Source organism: Bufo gargarizans, chromosome 1 (assembly GCF_014858855.1).
Source record: "Bufo gargarizans isolate SCDJY-AF-19 chromosome 1, ASM1485885v1, whole genome shotgun sequence".
Lineage (NCBI taxonomy): Eukaryota > Metazoa > Chordata > Amphibia > Anura > Bufonidae > Bufo > Bufo gargarizans.
The window spans coordinates 723071058-723086299 of NC_058080.1; the positions used below are offsets into that span (position 1 = coordinate 723071058).

Below are 15242 nucleotides of genomic sequence, written 5' to 3' on the forward strand. Positions count from 1 at the left end.
ACCCCACTGGCAAAAAAAGACCCTTCCTGTGGTATCTGTGGGCCGCAGCTTTTGTTTCTTTTCCCGCCAGTCGTCTTTGCACGAGGACATCATGCAGCTGTGTCGCTATCTAGAACTCAGCTTAACTTTAATGTTAGATTTTTCAGACCTGCGTGACAGATCCACTTTATCAAGTAACACCTCATCACTATGCACGGATGTTACCCTAGCAACCGCAGCCGGGAGAATGCAAGAAAAAATGGAATTCTAACCTATCCATCCAGATAAAATATGTGCGGGTGCTAGAATGACTAGACAGGCACCAGAGAGCTGCACTATGTATACAGCAACGCAGGTGACAAACGACTAAACACAGGACAGGGGATAAGTGTCTGATGAGAGGGGGTCCGACCGCTGGGGCCCCTACCAATGATTAGAATGGGTGCACGTGTTCGTCTGTTTGAATGGAGCGGTGGTCACTTATGCACGGTATGTTGCCACTGCATTCAACTATTTGGGACTGTTGGACATGGCTAAGTAAAAGCTCAATGCAGACATTACCACCTTGTATACTCCAGAGCTGCATTTACAGTTCTGCTGGCTGTTAGACATAACCTCTAACTGAGCTCCTGTAAAGCTGGTTTTATCTAAATCAAATGTACTGTAAAGTACATGCTATAAACAGGAATCTTTCCAGAAGGCAATTCACCAAAGCAAGTTCTGCACAGACCCTGAACAAGCAGGGTTTCAAATTTCAAAGCCTGCGGAATAGAGAGTGCAGCTCTGTAGGATAATACAGGATGTCTTGGCTGCAAAGCGGGCAAGAATAGGGCATGTTCTATGTTTTTTGTGGTGCCGCGGAATGGACATACGTATGCGGGCAGAACATAGTGTGCTGTCTTTATCTTTTATGGCCCCATTAAAATTCACTCCACCAGCAGAATAGTGAGTAAAGCTCTGAAGTATAATACAGGATGTAACTCATGATCAATACAGGATAAGTAATGTAATGCATGTACAAAGTGAATGCACCAGCAGAATAGTGAGCGCAGCCCTGTAGTATAATACAGGATGTAACTCAGGAACAGTACAGGATAAGTAATGTAATGTATGTACACAGTGACTCCACCAGCAGAATAGTGAGTGCAGCTCTGGAATATAATACAGGATGTAACTCAGGAACAGTACAGGAAAAGTAATGTATGTACACAGTGACTCCACCAGCAGAATCGTGAGTGCAGCTCTGGAGTATAATACAGGATGTAACTCAGGATCAGTACAGGAAAAGTAATGTATGTACACGGTGACTCCACTAGCAGAATAGTGAGTGCAACTCTGGAGTATAATACAGGCTGTAACTCAGGATCAGTACAGGATAAGTAATGTATGTACACAGTGACTCCACCAGCAGAATAGTGAGTGCAGCTCTGGAGTGTAATACAGGATGTAACTCAAGATCAGTACAGGATAAGTAATGTAATGTGTATACACAGTGACTCCACCAGCAGAATAGTGAGTGCAGCTCTGGAGTATAATACAGGATGTAACTCAGGATCAGTACAGGATAAGTAATGTACCTAGGGCACGTAGGTGTGAACTATGACCTGACACTGTGTGATGTTACGTCACAGTGCAGCACGGAGCCTACAGATAGACCAGGGAGCAGTAAGTACAGGAACAGTGCTTGGTCTAGAGCAGGAGAGATCATTCAATTAATTTATTTTTGGTCTGATGGAGTTTGGGGTCTGATCTGAGGAGGAATGTGGGTTTGATACAGATGTCTGATCTGAGCTCTGATGCAGCTTGGTGGTCGGAAGCCCGAAAAATATGGTATGCACACAGTGGTGACTTCACTAGCAGAATAGCGAGTGCAGCTCTGGAGTATAATACAGCATGTAAAACAATCACTACAGCATAAGTAATGTACAAAGTAACAATTTTTATACTGAGTATACAGTATTTGTTGAACATAGTCTGAAAGCAGACATCTGTCCATCCAGTTCAGCCTATAATACTGCAATGATCCACAGAAAGGCAAAAACCCTTATGAGGCTAAAGTCAAATTTCCTCAAAAAGTTGTTCCTGACTCCAATAAGGCAATCAGAATAACTCCCTGGATCAACGACCCCTCTCTAGTAGCTATAGCCTGTAATATTATTACACTCCAGAAATAAATCCAGGCCCCTCCTGAACTCTTTTAGTGACTTCACCATCACCACCTCCTCGGGCAGAGAGCTCCACAGTCTCACTGCTCTTACCGTAAAGAATCCCCTTCCATGTTGATGTAGAATTCTCCTTTCTTCTAGATGGAGTCTATCCTTTAAGTTGTGTATTCTGGGTGTCTACCAAGCGGACATGCAATACGTAGTCAGATACAGTGCCAGCACCACCACTAAACAAAGTAAATATCGGTGCAGTTCAAAAATGACTCACCACCCTGTACAAGGTATAAGCCTGTGCTTCTAAGAGTGAAGCATCCCCCACATAAACTTCTAATTTTCTTTCCCACAAAAAAAAACACCTGATGTCTGTTTTGACAGAAGCCAATTCAATATCCAGGACACAAGCAACAACTTTTCAATTCACTTGTGAAACATCAATTATTGTTATCAAACACCAGTCCATTACCAAGATGGAGTCTTCGTTTTGCTGGATGGCAGCCCTGTCCGTATATCAAGCCCCGCCACTGAGAGTGAGTGAAATAATCAATAATATTCATCAAAATCTGCTCAACAAGTTGTCAGGGTAGAAGTTTCGGATACAAGCTTTTCACAATGAGTCCCAAGCAAAAATAAAATGTCATTGTTAGACAGAGAAGCTCAGACCCGAAATCAAGACTCATACATGTAATGTGCTTGGGAATTATGGTATTTTTTGGACTATAAGACTCACTGAAGAGGACAGTATACTACTACAGAGGGATCTGGATAGATTGGAGGCTTGGGCAGATAAGGTTTAACACTGACAAATGTAAGGTTATGCACATGGGAAGGAATAATGCAAGTCACCCGCACATACTAAATGGTAAAACACTCGGTAACACTGACATGGAAAAGGATCTAGGAATTTTAATAAACAGCAAACTAAGCTGCAAAAACCAGTGTCAGGCAGCTGCTGCCAAGGCCAATAAGATAATGGGTTGCATCAGAAGGGGCATAGATGCCCGTGATGAGAACATAGTCCTACCACTTTACAAATCGCTAGTCAGACCACACATGGAGTACTGTGTACAGTTCTGGGCTCCAGTGAACAAGGTAGACATAGCAGAGCTGGAGAAGGTCCAGAGGAGGGCAACTAAAGTAATAACTGGAATGGGTGGACTACAGTACCCTGAAAAATTATCAGCATTAGGGTTATTCACTTTAGAAAAAAGACGACTGAGGGGAGATCTAATTACCATGTATAAATATATCAGGGGTCAGTACAGAGATCTATCCCATCAGCTATTTATCCCCAGGACTGTGACGAGGGGACATCCTCTGCGTCTGGAGGAAAGAAGGTTTGTACACAAACATAGAAGAGGATTCTTTACGGTAAGAGCAGTGAGACTATGGAGCCCTCTGCCTGAGGAGGTGGTGATGGTGAGTACAATAAAGGAATTCAAGAGGGGCCTGGATGTATTTCTGGAGTGTAATAATATTACAGGCTATAGCTACTAGAGAGGGGTCGTTGATCCAGGGAGTTATTCTGATTGCCTGATTGGAGTCGGGAAGGAATTTTTTATTCCCCTAAAGTGGGGAAAATTGGCTTCTACCTCACAGTTTTTTTTTTTTTGCCTTCCTCTGGATCAACTTGCAGGATGACAGGCCGAACTGGATGGACAAATGTCTTTTTTTGGCCTTCTGTACTAGGTTACTGTGTCTTATCGTTCATAAAATACGGTATCAGGAAAAAATCTTGCTTGCATCTCAAGTCAGCAGTCAGAGTGGTCCAGCTATAATTAGTAGAAAATATTTATTTTCTAATTTCCTATTGTCTAAAACTAGGGGGCGTCTTCTGGTCAGGTGCATCTTATAGTCCGAAAAATACGGTACACTCGGTCTCATGCCAAATTGATACATTATTTCAGCAATGAGAATAGCTCTGTGTCCAGACGCTAACTAGGGTAACTATCGCCCTACCCCAGCAGAAAGTCACAGTACCAAACCATATTTTCAAGAACCTATAAGCACCCCTGTGCTTTTTCCCCCCAGCTTTTCACAGTGTGCTGTCTGCATCAGCCATATGTACTGTTCGGTGACCAGGCAAACACTGAAATAGCTCTATGTCTCACTATTCCAGAAGAAAGTCACAGTACCATATATTGTTTTCCTAGTGTTTCATAGTGTATATCCTCTTCATAGTTCTGTGACCAGGCGCCAAATGAAAACACTCTTTCTCCCTATCGCAGCAGAAAGTCACAACACCATTCTAAGCAGCTGTATTGTATGGAAGAACCTAAGGGTAAGACCAAACTGTCTGGTCACCCAATGGCCAACTATGCTCACCGACTGTTTGTGCTGCCAATGGCCGAAGCAGGCAAACTGCCATAATGTTACAGCTGAGGAAACCCCCAGTCATCACATGTCCCAAAAATAATCTGCTGAAAATACCACCACACCTTTGGTTTTGAGAAGACTCATGACCCCAATTATGGAGGCCATTACAACTATGATATGGATTGTTACTCTGTTTTCTAGACTTGCTCAGTAGGCGACACCTGGAGAAGATTAATAGCCATCATTAGGAGATCTATGAAGACTAGGTGACATCTATCAAGATCAAACACTCTTAAACAAACAAGTCAAGCAGGAAATTTTGATCTTCCATAACAGCTCCAGGAGCCAAGTGCATCTAAACTGTTCAGATGAGCTTATCAAGAACCATCAGAGCGTGCACCTATTTGTGAATCCAGGGAAGGAGTTGTTGACTAGAACATCCCATTTTTTTTTTACAGAAGAAAGACGAGAAGCAATTGATAATTGGGGTAATGACGTGGAAATCTGCGAGATGTTGAAAAGAAGGATATTCACATGGTAGAACATGAGTCTTGGAAGTTCTACCTTATGGCCTTCTGTGGGACTTAACAAGTTATTGAGTTATTGATCATGTATTACATCTCTGACAGCCTCAGAGAGCCTAGTAATACTATGATGAGGATGTAATGTGATGTGTTCGATAATGTTTGGACATTGTATATCTTTAAACAGTCCTTAAGAGAAAGGTCCCATTTGTTTATGGCAAGTGGGTTGTATCCTACCATGTGAGTGCTGAGCGGAGACGTGGAGAAGAGATCTTAGTCCATGAATGCACACCGACTAATTTCACTAAAGGAGCAGACTATTGCTAAGGGACCTGGAAAAACTCAACCAAAGACTGGTAGTTTAGTCTCAAGAAGAGACAATCAAGGGGTTGGTATGATCGACCTGCACAAATACTGTATATAAATGATCCATACACAAAATACTACCAACAGGGGTTTTCCAGGACTTAAACACTAATGACCTATTCTTAGGGTATGTCATCGATATCTGATTGGTGGGGGTCCAACTACCTGCACCCCCTGTGATAAGCTGTTTGAGGAAGCCACACAGCTTGAATGAGTGCTACAGCCTCTTATAGTAAACCAAGCATAGCGCTGTACATTGTATAGTGGCTGCGCTTGGTATTACAGCTCAGTCCCATTCACTGTGGCCATGTGAAGACTGAACATCGGTAGTCCAAGGCACTTTATGCTTGTCCAGTCTTCTCTTGGATTGGCCAACGCTGCTCATGTGAATAATGCTGGCCAATCCAAGAGAAGAGCAGTGCTGGCCAATCCAAGGGCAGCAGGAAGTGTCCTGGGCTACTAAATGCACAGTATAGCCTAAGAAGCGGTGCGGCCATCTTGGATGACAGAACAAGAACTCGGGATGTGGCGGATCTGCGGCTGGAAAGATAAAAAGGAGGACACCAGGTAAGTGTCCTGTTCATTCCTCATTTAATGTGGATTTTTTTTTTTTTGTGAACCAGAAAATCACTTTAAGGCTCATTCAGACGACCGTATGAAGGGGTCCCTATCCATTCTGCAACTTTGTGTAAAGGGTGCGGACCCATTCACTTCAATGGGGCCGCATAAGATGCGGACAGCACACCGTTATACAGCCCCACAAGAAAGATAGAGCAAGTCCTATTCTTGCCCGCAATTGCGTACAAGAATAGTCATTTCTATCATAGGGCCGGTCATGTGTGGTCTGCAGAACACTACGGCTGTCTGAATAAATTATATTGATTAGAAGATTCCTTTAAGGAAGCCATCTTCCTCAATTTTTGTCCAATAATGTCTGTAATGCCCGTAAATGAAATTATGTGAGCTTTTGGATTTCGATCTATTGTTGAATGTCAAATACGTACAAAACATCAAGGAGCAAACTAAATCTGGATCCAACAGTGAAATAATACCCGTTTTAGGGGCTGTTGACATCACATTTTTGTCCCACTTTTAAGATACTTTGCTCTTCTATTCTACAAAGTCCAGCCCCCCCCCCAAAAAAAAAGTATACTTTTTTTTTTTTTTTTTTAAACAATGGAACCTTATAGTGACGGATGCCTCTGTATGGCATCTGTAGGGGGCATCCTTTTAACCTATACGTTAAATGTGGGGCAAAAACGTGATGTGAACACAGCCACAGACAGTTGAAATATAAAATAAAAGCATATAATCAGAAGAGTGGATAAAACAGTCACCAAGGACTGTATACCGGTCATCAGGGTAAAAAGGACAAAGCTGGCCTCTCACAATAGAAGTGTTTTAAGCCTATTCAATATGAGCGGTGAAGAGTACTGAGCATTTCCTTAGCTAATTGGATGTAATTCAGCTGTTGATTGCTACTTGAGAACATATGCTGAGACTTCAGGCTGTTAGAGGGGAAGAAAGAGCTGCTCAATTCACACATCAATCTTGATGCCATGCACACACCAAATTACTGGCCCATAAGGGTAGGTTCACACTTCAGGATCCGGCAAGCTGTTCTCTGTGCCTTTTTTGGCCGGACTAAACGCTGCATGCAACGTTTTTTGTAAGACCCAATGCCAACATTTCACTGTAAAGCAGCTGGATCCCGATATAGTCAATGGGGTCCGGTGCTGAACAGTATGGGCACAATGGTGGCTCAGTAGTTAGCACCGGCACCTTGCAGCACTGGGGTCCTTGGCTCGAGTCTGACTAAGAACAACATCTGCATGGAGTTTGTATGTTCTTCCCGTGTTTGTGTAGGTTTCCTCCGGGTTCTCTGGTTTCCTCCCACACTTCAAAGCCATACTGATAGGGAACCTAGATGGAGAGCCCTGCTGCGGACAGCTAGCGATAATATGTCTGTAAAGCGCTGCGGAATATGTCGGCGCTATACAAGTCAGTAATATAATAATAATACAGTTCTGCTTTGCCGATACTCTCTTCTTGAACCTTCTCGGAGAAGGTCATGCCACCTAAGAGGAAAAACGACTCATTTGGAGGGAATACCTGCACCCATGAAAAAAAAAAAAAAAAAAACACACAACATTTCTGCAGTACCCCGAACTGCGAGCCAACAATAAATGTATTCCAGAAAGTGCTTCAGTCGTTTTCCAGCTATACAAGTTGACTCCCAGAGTAAGGAAGCAATAACATAGTATGTTTTATTAGGAGTGTCATGGAGACGGTGTGAAAAATCAAGAGCCACAGGCAGTAAGCTGCAATGGGTCAATAATGCTCACAGAGACATTGTGTAGAGATAATCAACAACAAGGCCCTGGGTTCTCTATGCACTGCAAACAGCTGAAGGGCAAATCAATACAGCCATGGGAAGGACACAGCCATGTCACACTCCCCACAATATACTATTATGACTGCAGGAAAACCTCCAAAAAGGAAGCTCAAAAAATGCTACAATACTCTGTGTATCAATCAAAAACCTGTACAGTAATAACAAGCCGATACCAGCACAGTCTTCAGGTTACGTCACAGTAGCTGGCGGCGTGACTTGCCGTTTGCATGGGTTATGCATGCGTCTGTTCTAATGCAACACGCTCACATCCTGTAAAATGTAAGGGGGTAGTCCACACGGGGTGGATCCGCTGCGCATCTTAATTGCAGGCAGAAAATCCACGGTTTAGCAGTAACAGCAAAGTGGATGAGATTCTGCAAAATCTGATCCACAGACTTGCAGGGGGGGGAAAAAAAAATAAAATAAAAAAAAATAAAATAAATCAACAGCAGAGATTGACTGGGGGTGAGGATCTTAAAGCCACAGCAGGTCACTTTATGTTGTGGATTTTCACCGCGCGTTTCAGTCTTTGCAGCGCTTATAGAGAAATCTGCAGGTGACTGTTGTGGACTTTGCCATGGATTTACGCGCTTTTTTTCTGCTGCATTTATATACCATGTGGATGTACGCTTAAAGGGGATTTCCAGGACGTTGCACTTTTTACCAAGACCCCTGGAGCATGTGGTACTTAAAAAAAAAAAGATACTCGCCTGCTCCCCCCCACCCTCCCCGCTCCAATCTGGTGACCTGTCTTCGTTCAGTGATCTTATAGTCCTGCCCGGACTGTTTACTTCCAAGCTGGGGGTCAGGTGCGCTGCTGAAGCCAATGAGTGGCCTCAGCGGTGATGTGTCCCCAAGCAATTCATGACCCAGACGAGGACCGGAAAATTGCTGAACGCAGCCAGGGTGCCAGACAAGGGCAGCAGGGAGCAGAGGAGTATGAATTTTTCATTAGGCAGTACATGCCACGGGGAAGCGGTCAAAAGGGCCAACATCTACAAACCCCTTTAAACTGAAGTCTAGCTTGATCACATTCATTACAATCACATGATTGTAAAAGAAATTGTCCAAAATTAGGAAAATTTTTATGTGACCTAGCTGTGGCTTTACAACATTCCGGACGATGACTGGCATTGTGCGTTTATATCAGGCTAGCATGTGGCTAATCCATGGAGCTGATAGGAAACAGTTCTTCTGCCATTAGAGGCAAACATCATTTATGTGCTGTGTGATTCGACACAGTAGGAGGCAGAACGTATGAGTAAAGGTCCTTTACATGGGTGAACCGACGAGGCGACTGTTTCATTCCCGATAATTGTGGCGCAGAGGGGAGAGCTGCATTTACAACAATCCTCCCCTCTGTATGGGAATGAGTATTCGCTACTGCGATTATTCATTTCCATACAGAAGAAGTGCTCGCCAGTAGCAGTTCCCTGTTGGGCACAGGACAATCTGCTGCCAGCAAATGATGATTTTAAGGGCTCTATTAAATATGGGTAAAGGATAAGCGTTTGCTGGTTCATCGGTTGATCGGCTGCACATTTAATTATGGAGACCGCTCCTTCCTGATAATGTCACAATGTAGGGGGGAGGGGAGGTACATAGAATGACAACAGAAGGAAAATGACCAAAAACTAGGCCTCACGGCTAGGGAAAGGGAAAAGGTCACCAACTAAGAAACCCTAAACCTAGCCCTGACTCCTGTCAGTATGAATAGACTCTGAAAGTGGGAATATTCATACACTGGAAACCTAGGCCCTGAAACTCCCTAGGAGTAGCGACAGGGTCTGAGACCACTGGTTGCTTCCCAGATGAACGTACCAGCGTCTCCCTGAGGCCTAGTAAACAACAAGCAAATCGGAACAACAAAATACTTAGGGAAGTACACTTATCTTCAATAGAAAATGGATGAGCAGGAACTCAGATGAGGACAACACACCAGCTCTTCCAACACCAGGCAGATAATATCAACCGCATGGTATGAAGAGTCCAGACTAAATAGATGAGCAGTAATAACCACAAGCTCCACCTAAGACAAGTAGTGTGGTCATTACCAACAACAACACTGCAACAAGTGAAAACAGATAACCTAACATGCAACCAGTCTCTCAGATCTTCTAACCTGTGTCACAGGAGGGACCGTGACAGATAACTTCACAGATTCTCAGCTTGTGTAAAAGGACCTTAAAGGGGTTGTCCGTTCCTTTAATACAGATGGCTGTCCTAAGGATAGGCCATCAATATCTAATCGGTGTGGGTCAGAGCTACTCACATTGAAGTGACTACTACAGTGACCAGCTCTGTTCACTATACAATGGTGTAGTTCTGGTGCTGGAGCTACTCTGAAGCAGGGGTACCAAGTCAGATACTGATGGCCTACCCTGAGGATAGGCCATCAGTACTAATGGAATCGGCAATATCTGAAAGGGTTCTTCAGCTTTTTAACACTTTGTAGCTCCCGCTCTCTCCATGCCAGACTTGCGAAGCATACTTACCTGCTCCCCACTGGTTGGTTCCAGCTCCTTCGGTCCATTGCTGCGTCTGGCACGCTCCGGCCCCCACTTGTAAACCTCCAGCACGGAGGGGGTTCACGTGTGCCAAGCAGTGGTGGGTCTCCCAAGTGGCACGTGATATAACGCAAGGTTCACAGAATCTATACTACATATGAAAGCAGAGAAGAAGGGGCAAATTCTTGGATGCCACCTATTATTCAACTCTAAGGTGGTTACAGAAATAGCAGAGCTGACAAACGTCTTGCCTGATGGGCAAGGATAGTTAGGGGACCTCCTTTTTTCACAAAGATGGGAAAAGGGCTTTAAAGGGCTTCTGTCACCCCACTAAAGTAATTTTTTGGGGGGGAGGGGGGCTAGTTAAATTCCTTATACTGCGATATATGAAAACATAATGGTGTTACTTACTTTCCTTCAGCAGTTTCTTCTAAAAATGAACTTTTTTAATATGTAAATGAGGTCTCTACCAGCAAGTAGGGCGTCTACTTGAGGGGGAAGGGGGGGGGGGGGGGGGGAGTCGCAGAGAGCGACGAGGAGAAAGCAAAGCTGTTAAATATTTTTTTCTCCAATGTATTCACTGAGGAAAATAAACTGTCAGATGACATGCAGAATGCAAAAATAAATTCCCCATTAAAAGTGTCCTGTCTGACCCAGGAAGAAGTTTAACAGCGACTTAAAAAGATTAAAATAGACAAATCGCCAGGACCGGATGGCATACACCCCCGTAACCTAAAGGAATTAAGTAATGTCATAGCCAGACCCTTATTTCTGATATTTGCAGACTCTATACTGACAGGGAATGTCCCACAGGATTGGCGCATGGCAAATGTGGTGCCAATATTCAAAAAGGGGCCAAAAACAGAGCCTGGAAACTATAGGCCGGTAAGTTTAACATCTGTTGTAGGTAAACTGTTTGAAGGTTTTCTGAGAGATGCTATGTTAGAGCATCTCAACGGAAATAAGCAAATAACGCCATATCAGCATGGCTTCGTGAGGGATCGGTCATGTCAAACTAATTTAATCAGTTTCTATGAGGAGGTAAGTTCTAGACTTGACAGCGGCGAATCAATGGATGTCGTGTATCTGGACTTCTCCAAAGCATTTGACACTGTACCACATAAAAGGTTAGTATATAAAATGAGAATGCTCGGACTGGGAGAAAACGTCTGTAAGTGGGTAAGTAACTGGCTCAGTGATAGAAAACAGAGGGTGGTTATTAATAGTTCACTCTCAGATTGGGCCACTGTCACTAGTGGGGTACCTCAGGGGTCAGTACTGGGCCCTATTCTCTTCAATATATTTATTAATGATCTTGCAGAAGGCTTGCATAGTAAAATATCAATTTTTGCAGATTACACTAAACTGTGTAAAGTAATTTACACTGATGAGGACAGTATACTGTATATATATGACAGAGGACAGTATAATACTACAGAGGGATCTGGATAGATTGGAGGCTTGGGCAGATAAGTGGCAGATGAGGTTTAACACTGATAAATGTAAAGTTATGCACATAGGAAGGAAAAATGCAAGTCAACCGTACATACTAAATGGTAAAACACTGGGTAACACTGACATGGAAAAGAACCTAGGAATTTTTGTGAACAGCAAACTAAGCTGTAAAAACCAGTGTCAGGCAGCTGCTGCCAAGGCCAATAAGACAATGGGTTGCATCAGAAGGGGCATAGATGCCCGTGATGAGAACATAGTCCTACCACTTTACAAATCATTAGTCAGACCACACATGGAGTACTGTGTACAGTTCTGGGCTCCTGTAAACAAGGCAGACATAGCAGAGCTGGAGAAGGTCCAGAGGAGGGCAACTAAAGTAATAACTGGAATGGGGCAACTACAGTACCCTGAAAGATTATCAAAATTAGGGCTATTCACTTTAGAAAAAAGACGACTGAGGGGAGATCTAATTACTATGTATAAATATATCAGGGGTCATTACCGAGATCTATCCCGTCATCTATTTATCCCCAGGACGGTGACTGTGACGAGGGGACATCCTCTGCGTCTGGAGGAAAGAAGGTTTGTACACAAACATAGAAGAGGATTCTTTACGGTAAGAGCAGTGAGACTATGGAACTCTCTGCCTGAGGAGGTGGTGATGGTGAGTACAATAAAGGAATTCAAGAGGGGCCTGGATGTATCTCTGGAGTGTAATAATATTACAGGCTATAGCTACTAGAGAGGGGTCCTTGATCCAGGGAGTTATTCTGATTGCCTGATTGGAGTCGGGAAGGAATTTTTTATTCCCCTAAAGTGGGGAAAATTGGCTTCTACCTCACAGGGGTTTTTTTGCCTTCCTCTGGATCAACTTGCAGGATGACAGGCCGAACTGGATGGACAAATGTCTTTTTTCGGCCTTATGTACTATGTTACTTGCTGGTAGCCGCTGCAAAAAAACGCCCCCTCGTCCTGTTGATTGATAGGGCCAGCCGTGATCTCCTCCTCCGGCCGGCCCTGTCAGCATTTAAAAAATCGCGCGCCTGTGTTCATTCGGCGCAGGCACTCTGAGATTAGGAGGCTCGCCTCCTCAGCACTCCCACAGTGCGCCTGCGCAGATGACATCACTGAAAGCGAAGACGTCATCGGCGCACTGAGGGAGTGCTGAGGAGGCGAGCCTCCTCATCTCAGAGCGCCTGCGCTGAATGAACACAGGGCCGGCCGGCCCGGAGGAGGAGATCGCGGCTGGCCCTGTCAATCAACAGGACGAGGGGGCGTTTTTTTGTGGCGGCTACCAGCAAGTAGACGCCCTACTTGCTGGTAAAGACCTCTTTTACATATTATAAAAGTTCGTTTTTAGAAGAAACTGCTGAAGGAAAGTAAGTAACACCATTATATTTTCATATATCGCAGTATAAGGAATTTAACTAGCCCCCCCCCCCCCCAAAGTGGGGTGACAGAAGCCCTTTAAGATACTTAAAAAGTAAGCAAACATTACAAATGATTTCAGTAATGTTGATCTATTGCATATAGTTAATCAAAAAGCAACATAAACATCACATTTCCATACAAATAAGCCCAAAGCTTACATAAATGTGATTTGAGGGGAGAACAAGTCCTAAAAAAAACCATTAGTGTTCCCCTGGTGTGTGTAACTATTGCAGGAATTTTTTTTTTTTTTTAAATCAAACGTGTTCCAAACCTCCAGATCAATAGCTGCCGTGCGCACTGAGCATCTCCATATCGGCAGAGCGCGCCCTATATTTACAGAGACGTTTCTGAAGTGGTTAGTGCAGGTCAGAGGTGCTGATAAAAAGCCTAGTTAAGTGCTGACTGCCACACACAAGCCTGAATGAATCTGCAATGGAAATCTCCTTCCCCCCGGCCTTGTTTGCCCTTGCCGCTGCAGACACGGGCCACACCACTGGATTCTTCTCGCACCCGCTCCTCTTAGAAATGCACCGTGCGCCAAACGAACAGGGTGTTACCGAAAGATTCTGGACTTCTAGTCCTAATCTTATTGTATTCCTTCTCGACGGGGACAATCTAATTTTCCAATATTGATTGCTCGGGATTTTATCAGATTTAAAGCAAAATAACATTTTCATTCAAAGGGTAAAAGAAAATAAAAAAAAATAAAAAATTGGACTCGTAGAAGGTCATTTATAAAAAAAAAGTGCACAAGTGAAGGAAATGTGATTTTTGGGAACCCGAGCATTGTGGTATGTACTGGAAGTGCATCTGGCAGGCATGGAAGAAAAGGGAATAGGTCGGAGATAGAGATTTCAAATAGGCCTGGCGGAATTAACCCCATGAGGATGTTTTTTTTTTTTTTAGTAAATTCAAAATGCATTATATTTACTGTCTCGCATGCTGCTCTGAAGGCTTGCCATACACTTTACATAGCTTTCCAGCAGATGCTCTTTCAGCGGATGGCGATTCCTCCCTACTACCCCATACACATGCATGCTCGGCATTTCTAATCGGGAGACAAAAATAAGTCCTCTCCAGTCACCTCTGGCAGCAGTTTATCTCCTGCTGGAACAAGGGAAATCCAACATGTATGATCCTTCTCCCCCAACCCAACATCAGGGGAGGACTGAGACATTAGAGAACAATGGTTCTTGCGTTGGAGGACCAGACCCGTCCACCTATTACATACTCGGCCATTTGTTTGATTGGCCAGTATGTAATTCTACATTACCCCTGTAGGGGCAGCGACAGCTTCCCAGGAGATATTAGGTGTCTGCTGAGAGATGGGACATATTATGGCACCACTAAGAAATTTGTCAGTCAGGACAAAGCAGGGGAGACAATTCCTGGTGCATCACTTATGATATACGTGTTGGCTTTCACCCACATTTTACAGAAACAGGTCGAACTATGAAAAACGACCAGGACCATTGTCACCCAGCTTTTCTTGACTCCTGAACTGCACATATCCCTCACATTTCACTGCGACTCGATGGCCTCCCAGGACTTGGCCTTTCTTAGGATTAGAAAAGGCTCCAACGTGTGGAGATGCTGATATTGACCATCTTGTGTAGACTTTGCTGACATCAGCAGAATCCTTTCTACTCCTCAGAGTCCTATCACAGGCCAGGGATCTGCAGGGCACAAGTCTAGGTCAAGAGTGACGCCCCCGGCTTACTGCGGACAATACGGAAACATCTACAGGGTTATTTACAGGTGCGGAGTCAGCACTTTGATAGGCGACTATTGCATTCGGTGTGATGAATTTAGCAACACTGATGGTGTAGTGAATCTGTAGAATGGTGGCGATGTTTCACTGACGTCTAAGGGTGTGCGTTGTGGACGTACTCTGTGACCTGTGCAGAGGTCATGGTGCAGGGAGGGGGAGGAGGTGAGCTGTGATATCAACTATCATGAATGGTGGATCATCTGGTTTGTGTGTATGTATATATATATATATATATATACACACATATATATATATATATATATACACACACACACGTTATCAGTCATTGTAATCCTGCCTGTGATTATAATGAGATGACTGCTGAAAACTGATCTC

The 15242-nt window shown here is 43.9% G+C and overlaps 1 protein-coding gene across 1 annotated transcript in view; it reads right to left on the minus strand.

The window, feature by feature from the left end:
* The window catches only part of WDR7 (WD repeat domain 7), a 248640-nt gene that overhangs the window by 45693 nt on the left and 187705 nt on the right, over nt 1-15242 (minus strand). The gene's annotated exons all lie outside the window — the stretch shown is intronic.